This window comes from Arvicanthis niloticus, chromosome 22 (assembly GCF_011762505.2).
Source record: "Arvicanthis niloticus isolate mArvNil1 chromosome 22, mArvNil1.pat.X, whole genome shotgun sequence".
NCBI classification, from domain to species: Eukaryota; Metazoa; Chordata; class Mammalia; order Rodentia; family Muridae; genus Arvicanthis; species Arvicanthis niloticus.
The window spans coordinates 5,145,749-5,155,483 of record NC_133429.1 but is presented as its reverse complement, the minus strand read 5'-3'; positions in this window follow the sequence as shown (position 1 = coordinate 5,155,483).

Below are 9,735 nucleotides of genomic sequence, written 5' to 3'. Positions count from 1 at the left end.
CTCTTTTATTGGATATAATATTTACATTTCAAATTTTATCCCCTTACCCCATTCCCCTTACCACCCAGGAACCCCTTACCCCATTCCCCCTTCCTTCTGCTTCTATGAGGGTGTGCACCCACCTACACCCCACTCCCCCCTCCCCACCCTCAGATCCCCCCACCCCCACTCAGTGTTCAGCCTTCATGGGACCAAAGATCTTCTCTCCCACCTATGGCCAACAAGGCCATCCTCCCCTACATATACAGCTGGAGTCATGTGTCCCTCCCTATGTGCTCCTAGGCTGGTGGTTTAGACCCTGGGGAGCTCTGGCTGGTTGGTATTGTTGCTCTCCTCATGGGGCCACCAACCCTTTTGGCTCCTTCAGTCTACTCTCTAACTTCTCCATTGGGAACCCTTGATCAGATTAATGGTTAGCTGTGAGCATCTGCCTCTGGGTATGTCAGACTCTGGGGGACCTCTAAGGAGACAGCCATATCAGGCTGCTGTCAGCATTGGTTGGGAGGTTTTTTAATGACTGCTTCCACTTCCCTAAGGGCTATAGGGCTGTTTAGTTAACTTGACCGTGATTTAACTTTGGCAAGGGGTATTTGTCTAGAAACTCATCCATGTTGTATAGGCTTTTCCAGTTATGGCTGGTATTGGCTTTTTAGTAAGACATGATGATTCTTTGAATTTCCTCAGTTTCTGTTATGTCTCCCTTTTTCTTTCTGATTTTGTTAATTTGGATACGGTCTCTGTGCCTTTTAGTTTGGCTAAGGGTTTAATCTGTCTTGATTTTCCTCAAACAACCCCATTCTTGGTTTTGTTGATTTTTTGTTTTGTTTTCTTTGTTTCTAATTGGTTGATTTCAGCCCCAAGTTTTGTCATTTCCTGCTGTCTACTCCCCCTGGGTGTGTTTGTTTCTTTTTGTTCTATAATTTTCAGGTGTTCTGTTAATTGCTAGTATAGAATCTCTCTAATTTCTTTATGAAGGCACTTAGTGCTATAAATGTCCTTCTTAGCACTGCTTTCATTGTGTTCCATAAGGTTGGATATGTTGCACCTTCATTTTCATTGAATTCTATAACGGCTTTAATTTTTTTATTTCTTCCATGACCAAGAAATCATTGCATATTCAGTTTCCATGAGTATATGGGATTTCTGTTGTTTTTGTTGTTATTGAAATCTAGTCTTTGTCCATGGTGATCTAATAGAATGCAAGGAATTATTTCAATCTTCTTGTATCTGTTGAGGCTTGTTTTGCATCTGATTATGTGGTCAATTTAGGAGAAGGAACTGTGAGATGCTGAGAAGATGGTATTTTCTTGTGTTCTGGGGTGAAGTGTTCTGTAGATATCTTTTAAGTCCATTTGCTTCATAACTTCTGTTAGTTTCATTGTGTTTGTCTAGTTTCTGTTTGATCAATTGTCCCTTGGTGAGAATGTGGTATTGAAGTCTCCCACTATTATTGTATGAGGTGCAATGTGTGCTTTGAGCTTCAGTAAAGTTTCTTTTATGAATGTGGGTGCCCTTGCATTTGAAGCATAGATGTTCAAAATTGAGACATTTTGGTGGATTTTTCCCTTTATGAGTATGAAGTGTCCTTCCCCATTTCTTTTGGTTACTTTTGATTGAAAGTCTAATTTATTGGATATTAAATGGCTACTCCAGCTTGTTTCTTGGGACTGTTTACTTGGAAAACCCTTTTTTTCCCAACCGTTTATTCTGGAGTTAGATTTTATATTTGTTGCTAAGGTGTTTTTTTTTTTTTTTTTTTCAGCAGAATGATGGATCCTGTTTACATAACCAGTTTGTTACACTGTTTCATTTGTTGGTGAACTGAGTCCATTGAAGTTGAGAGATATTAATGACCAATGATTGGTAGGTAGTTCCTGTTAATTTGTTGGTGGAGGTGCTAGTGTGTGTGTGTGTGTGTGTGTGTTTGTGTGTGTGTGATTATCTTCTTCTTTTAGGTTTGTTTTGAGATGATTAATTTCTTCTATTTTCTTGGGTGTAGTTACCCTCCTTGTTTTCCAGTTTTTCTTCTAGTATCCTCTGTAGAACTGGATTAGTAGATATTGTTTAGATATTGTTTAGTTACAGAATATCTTGGTTTCTCCATCTATGGTGGTTGAGAATTTTTGCTGTTTATAGTAATATGGGGTGGCATCTGTGGTCTCTTAGGGTCTGCAAGACATCTGTCCAGGATCTTTTGGCTTTCAGAGTTTTGGTTGAGAAGTCAGGTGTAGTTCTGATAGGCCTGCCATTATATGTTACTTGGTTTTTTCAAACCCTTGCAGGTTTTAATATTCATACTTTGTTCTGTACATTTAGAGTATGTGGCAGGAGGATTTTCTTTTCTTGTCCATTTATTTTGTGTTCTATAGGTTTCTTGTAAGTTTATGGCCACCTTTTTCTTTAGGTTAGGGAAGTTTTCTTCTATGAATTTGCTGAAGAAGTTTTCTGGCCCTTTGACCTGAGAATCTTCACCCTCTTCTATTCCTATTTTTCTTAGGTATGGTCTTTTCTGTTTCTTCCAAATTTGCTGGATGTTTTGGGTTAGGAACTGTTTACACTTGGCATTTTCTTTGATCGATGTATCAATATCTTCTATGGTATCTTCTGCTTCTGAGATTCTTTCTTCCATCCCTTGTATTTTATCGGTAATGCTTGTGTCTGTAGCTCCTCTTCTCTTTCCTAGGTTTTCCATCTTCAGTGTTAACTCCATTTGTGATTTTTTTATTGTGTCTATTTCCATTTTTAAATCTTGGACTGTTTTGTTCAATTTCTTCAACCAGTTTGATTGTATTTTCCTGTATTTCTTTATGGGATTTGTTTGTTTCCTCCTTAAGGGCTTCTATCTGTTTGCCTGTGTTTTCCTGTATTTTTGTAAGGGAGTATTTACATCCTCCTTAAAGGCTTCAATCTTCTTCATTATATGGGATTTAAGGTCAGTACCATGGTTTTCAGATGTGTTAGGGTATCCAGGGTTTGCTGTAGTAGGAGAGCTGGGTTCTGATGATGCCAAATTGTGTTGACTTCTGTTAGGTATGTTCTTGTATTTGCCTTTTGCCATCTGGTTGTCTCTGGTGTTAACTGGCCTAGGTGTCTTAGATTCAAGGCCTTTTTGGAGGCAGGTGAAGCTGTGTGCCCCAAGTTAGGGCATGTTTTCTTCGAGGCAGGCAGTGCTGTGTCTAGTTAGAGCAGACTTTTTGTATCCTGGTTAGAGGTATCAAGGAGACAAGGCAGGGTTCTGGTGGATCAGCAAGCAAGCCTATCTGCCAGTGGTGCAGACCAGACTGGAGTGTTGGGGCTCTGGCAGGATGGAACAGATTCCATGTCTTCTGGGCTCTGTGTGTGTGGGTCCCAGGTAGCATGGATATTGGGGAGGGTCTCACCTGTGTCCCTAGTTAGAACGCTCCTCCTGGGAGACAGGTAGGGCTATTGGGTGGGAGAGTGGGCATCCCAATCTGCCATGGGTGCAGGTGAAGGTGCAGATCAGAAGGGCAAGGGGGCAGTGCAGGACAGATCGAATGTCTTTTGGGCCCTGTGGGGGCTCCAGCTGATGTGGATATTGGGGTGGGTATCCCACCTGTGTCCCTGGTTTAAGCAGACCTCCTAGGAGACAGGCAGGGATGTGGGGTTGGGGAGTGGGTATGCCGACCTCAGTGATGATGATGTTGATGATGATGTTGATGATGATGATGATGATGATATTTCGGGGACATCAAGCGTACTATGGCACATGGGGTCGATTCTTTTCTTCTACTTTTATGTGAGACCTGGGGACTGAATTCAGGTGGCAGGTTTGTGTGGCATGCACTTTTATTTGCTGATCCATGTTTCTGGTGCCAGTTTTAGTTTTGAGACAGGTTCTCCTTGGATTGGAGATCACCAGTTGAACATGTCAGTGAGTTCCAGACCACAGTTTGGAGAGGTGGACAGGACATGTGTGTGCTTGAGGCTTCCATAGGGTAAGAAATTAAAAAGGAGTGGAAAGGAAAGTTGCCCTGCCCCTAAGGTCACTAGTATGGTTCTCAGGACCTGCTGTTACTCTCTTCAAGGAGGGGAGGACAGCCCCTTCATCCTCTCTCCTCAGAGCACAGTAAATTCTGAGAACTCCTTCTCAGTGGTTTGTTTTATTCCCTGACCCAACATGCTTCCTGACCATCATCATTTTGTCATGGTTCTGAAGAGGAGAAAGGAAGGGAAGGATCTCTGATCCAGATCTAGGTCTCCACACAGAGAAGAGAGGGCTCGGGATAGCTTTGTTTAAGCTGCTGGCTTTCCATTTCTCTCTCCATAGAACTGATATGACAATTTTACTACACCTCCTGGGGTTGTGGGAGAATCCAGGGACTTAGGAACACTTGTAGCAAGGTGTTTAGTGTTGGTTGTCAGCTTTGGTTAGAGACACTTTTTTTGCAGCAGTAACTGTAGAGACTCATAGTCAAAGTTCTGAGAATAAGTGCCTGTTGAGTCCCTACATAGAAGAACATATTTCCCCATATTCCTCAAAGTTCAGAGACCATTATAGGGGCGGGAAAGAATGTAAAAGCAGGAGGAGGACGTGGACGCCGTTTTCCAGGTGTGATGCTGTGCTGCAGTGAACTCAGCAGCTGTGATTACCTGTAACACAAGACCTGCAAAAGTTTATGCTTGATATTCTGTGACAGAGGTGGGAGGAGCTCTTGGGGAACTTACCCTTCCACGAAGATTTATAGGCAGTTGATGGCTGCACAAAGAGGAGGAGGAGGAGGGAGATACTTTTCTTCAGGTGTAGGACAGATCTTTTCCTGTTTGCTCCTCCTCTTCTCTTCCTTTATTTTCTCTTCCTTCCTCTTCTTCTTCCTCTTTCTTCCTTTTCCCTTTGCCTCAGTTTTCTCCATCTCTTTTACCTCCTCCTCCTGCTTAAATACACCAATTACATTGCAAAGAAGCAGAGAGTAGTGCCTGCATATGAGACTCTTCTGTTTCTGCAAGTCATTCACCTGATTAGGTGAGGGTCATCCTATTATAGATGAGCATCTGCAGTGTTCAGTCTATTGATCTGAAGCGTCACAGAAACATCTCCATAACATCTGGGTAACATGATCCAGTCAATATGAAACATGAAGCTCACCAACACATATCTACCTCCTGTCAAGTTGACCCCAGATGTCTCTCCTTAAGTCATTCTTAACTGCCAAAACAAGGACATCATATAGTTTCACATTCATCACAGGATACAACCAGTGTGCAACAGGTAGTGCCAATCTTCAGCTTGACAGAACCTAGAATCGCCTGGGAGAAGGGCCTCTGTGCATGCCCATAGGGGAGGATCTTGATGATGTTAATTGACACGGGCAGAGCCATTCCCTGCAGGGATGCTGGACTGTATAATGGAGAGAGGGATCTAAGCAGTAGCTTGCATGCATCCCCAGTCTCCTGACTGTGATGATGTGATCAGCTGCTCCAAGTACCTTGAGCTGTCAGCCAAAACAAGTCCTTTCCTTTTAAGTTGTTTCTGTCAGAGCACTTTCCCACAGCCACAGGAAAAGGAACCAAGTTTCTGTGTCCACAGGAAACCCATGAGCCCCTTTCTCAGAAAGGAATGTAATGTCCTTCCAGAAAGTCTACTCTTCTGCTTCATAGTTCAGAACATCAATAGTATGTGAATTTGAAAAGACTTAAATACTGTGTTACATGGCTAGCAATCTTTTAAAAGTTTTTAGTCTTAAGTGCATGCATGTGCATATGCACACGTATATGGATTACTGAGAGGCCAGAAAATGGTTTCAGACCGGCAGTTGTGGGCCACTTGATGTGGGTACTGGGAAGCAAACTCAGGTCCTTTGGAAGCACAAGCAGTTAACCACTGACCTATCTCCCCAGAATTTATTTTCCCATTTAGTGTGTGCCTCTGTGTTTGTATATGTGGGTGCTCACATGCACTGCCCTGTACCTGTGTGGCGCTTAGAGGAAAACCTAGAGGATATGTTAAGCACTTTCTGTGTTTTCTGTCTGAGAAAAAAATCTCTCACTGACCTGGAACTTTGCCATGTAGACCAGGAACTTCCAGGGAGCCTCTGTTTCCACCTTCTATCTTTAAAAAAAAAAATTATGTATGTATCTATTTACACCCCCAATGCTACTCTCCAGTTCCTCTCCCGTCCTCCTCTGAGAGAGTGGGGGCTACACTGCAATCATACATTCCGGTCACATCAAGTTTCTAAACAGATTAGGTGCATCCTATCCTACTGAGGTCAAACAAGGCAGCCCTGAGAGTGGGCGCCGTAGTCATCTGTCTGCCTTCTATCTTGATGTTGCTAAGATTACGGGGCATGCCATCATATATAACTTCTTTCTTCCCTTCTTTCCTTCCATCCCCTCTTCCTTCCCTTCTCACTCTTCTTTCTCTTTTCCCTTCCTTCTTTCCCGCCCTTGCCGGGAGCCAAACCCAGGAAATTAGCTGCTGTTCTGGAAAGCCTAGTCAGTACAAGGTTAAGAAAGGACTTTGAGGATCTCAGGTCCTAGGAACTTAAAGAATGTCTGACATTTCCTGGGAGCCGGTTACGACAGTGGGATGGTCTTGGGCAATGAGGATATGACAGTGGGATAGTCTCAGACAAGGATGATTCGATAGTGGGATAGCCTTAAGCAATGACCTTCGCTGAAACTTCCAATTTTGCTGTGTCTTTATAACCTGCCCCTGAAATTAAAGTCTCAGAGCTTGATCAGAACCCCAGAATTGCTCTCACTCTTATTGTCTTTTGTCCCTTCATTCTTTCACCCCCTTCCCTAGGGTCTCATTGAATGCCCTCGGGCCAGGGCATTCCCTCCCTTCCTTCTTCCCCTCCTCCCATCCTGCCTTTCTTTCCTTCTCTCTCTCTCTCTCTCTCTCTCTCTCTCTCTCTCTCTCTCTCTCTTCCTCCCTCCCTCCCTTCCTTCCTTCCTTCCTTCCTTCCTTCCTTCCTTCCTTCCTTCCTTTCTTCTCTCATTGCTCTAGGGAACAAAACTTCCTCACTATTGTGAGGCAAGTGTTTACTGACTGAGCCATCTCTCCAGCCCCTCCTTCCCCGTTTGGACCCAGGCTGGCCTTAGACTACATAGAAAAGGATGACTTTAAACTCTCATCCTCCTGCCTTCATCTATCCCGAACTATACAATGAGACACAGTCTAATCTTTTATTAGGTCTTCTGCTGGCCAGATTGAGCTAGGGCATACCTTTGTTCTCTCCTTTAACCATATTTTCTGTGTTTCAAAAGGTCACCTTCAAAAGTCCCCAAGGTGAAGTTTCCAAGATGAATTGGAGTGGGGCATACACCCTATGTGCTGGAAGAAAAGGTGCAAGCATGACTGAGTGGAGGGAATGGGAAGGGCAGCTAAAGAAAGTTTTAGAAAGAACTTGGTTTGCATATTATAAAGAGTCACCAGAAAGTTCTGAGCAGTGAACGGTATGTTCTGATTTAGAATTTCTAGGTCCTTTGTAATGGTCCCACTGGAGTGATCAGGATCCTGAGAGCTGAGCAGGTGTCTCAGTGGGTAAGAGTGCTTACTATGTAAATATGACAGACTGCAACTGGATCCTCAGACTCATGTAATAGCTGTGCATGGCTGTGAATGCCTGTAACCCCAGCATGGACAGACAGGAGGTGGGCACATCCTGGAAACTCACTGGCTAGCCAGGTCAGCAGAAATGGCAAGCTTCAGATTCAACAAGAGGCCACATCTCAAGGGAAGAGGGCAGAAAAATAGAAGTAGACCAGGATATCCAATGTCATCCTTTGGTCTCTGCACATAAATTTACAAGTGCATGCCCCCCTGCACATTCACACACACACACACACACACACACACACACACACACACACACACACTTGAAGTGTTCCTATAGGACAAGGGGCTGGGCTGCGATCAGAAGGCTGGAGAGAAGGGATAGATTCTGTTGTCTTCCAAACAAAAGAACTTGGGAATCAGTGAAAAGGACAGATGCTAGCTACTGGAAGTTGGAGAAAACTGGTCTAAAAGTGGTAGACTTTGTCTCTGCCACAAGGACTTGGAAGGCAGAGAGAGACCTCACGTCTTCTTGACTTTATTTTTCCTAGATCACTGTGTGTCATGAATGTATACTTGTGAATAACTTTAACCAGAAATTGAGGGAACATTCTGGGATTGAGAGCACATGGACTTTAGGGTGTGTGTGGCAGATGTTATAGTCTGGTGCTGGGTGGAGCCTGATGATTCATTCGAGGTTATGGGGGTGAACTCATCACTGGGAGTTTAGTGTAAACAGGGATGTCCCATGCCTGGGGTGTTGTAGATGAACTTTTAAATCCAGGGAATTGTTAAAGTGGGGTGGGGATGGGGGAGGGGGAGGGGAATCTCAGTTTAGTTTAAATGAAGGCCCTGTAGGTGTCTTAGTAGGCTGGAGGAAGGTGGGTTTTTGAACATTCTGCACTTCTAGTGGCATTTGAGACAACCTATTTTCTTTTCACTGATAATTTTAGACACACATCTATGTTTTTAAGAAACTTCCCCTCTACTTCTTCCTATATCCCCCCACTTTCCCTCTCAACTTCAGAACTGTTTTTAACTGTCTTCCTCTGTATCCCCCACAATCCTGCCTCTGCCTCCCTCTTCCTCTCCCTCTGCTCTCTTCCCCTTTTATAAACAGATTTCCCTCTTTTCTTGATTTCCACCCACTTGTCATTTGGAAGAGTTTCCTCCTGATGTCTCTACCCTTGCCTTTGACCCTGTTATGTTAAAGTCCCTTTTGGGGGTCCAACGACACTTTCACAGGGATCACCTAAGAGCATTGGAAAACACAGATACTTAAAATTCATGAGAGTAGCAAGAGTCAACTCTATCTTGGTCTCTTGAACTTGAAGGTGCTGCCCCCTGGTGGGGAAGACCAAAAGTGCTTGCTTTCAGCTTGGTAACTTGGCAGACTTAGGGAAGCCCTCAACCCCTAGGCTAGAATGTATAATTAGCCTGGTGGTCCTGCCATCCTTCGTCCTTCCCTCTTTCTTTTCCTCCCTCCCTCATTTCTTCTCTTTTTCTTAAAATGAATTTGACATTTTGCTTTCATTAAAAACATAGCATACAAGTTTTAGCTTATTATATTTATCTCTTTATGTTTTGTTGTTACCTCTGAAAAGCCTGTTCTTTCCTAATGGGAGACAGAAAGGGAGGGGAAGTGGGGAGAAGCTGTGAGCAGAGGGAGAGCAATTGCACTCAGGATATATTATATGAGTAAAGAATCTAGTTTTTAATAAAAGGAAGGGAAAGAAGAGTTGCATACAAAGTAACAGATTTTCTTAGAGCATTTTATACTTAGTTTAGGTTGATTCCCCACCTCTCTCCCTCCCTCCCTGTTTGTGGTCCTTTATTCTGCCATAAAAATATTTGTGAACTTTAGGAAAATGGGTAGACCTGGAAAATAGACTAAATGAAGTAACCCATACTCATCAAGGCAAATATTTAGAGGTGTCTTTTGTGTACCTTTGTTTTCTGATGGCAAACTTGTGGGCCAAGTTAGAGTACTTCACAAAGAAGCACACGTATACTCTGGGGAAATTACCATATAAGAATGATACTGGGAGAATGAAGAGACAGAAAAGGTGTGTGTGTGTGTATGATGTGTGTGTAGGTATGTGATTGTGATGGTGTGTGTGTGATGTGATGTGTGTATATGTGTGTGTGTGTGTGATGTGTGTAGGTATGTGATTGTGTCTGGTGTGTGTGTGTGTGTGTGTGTGTAGGTATGTGAT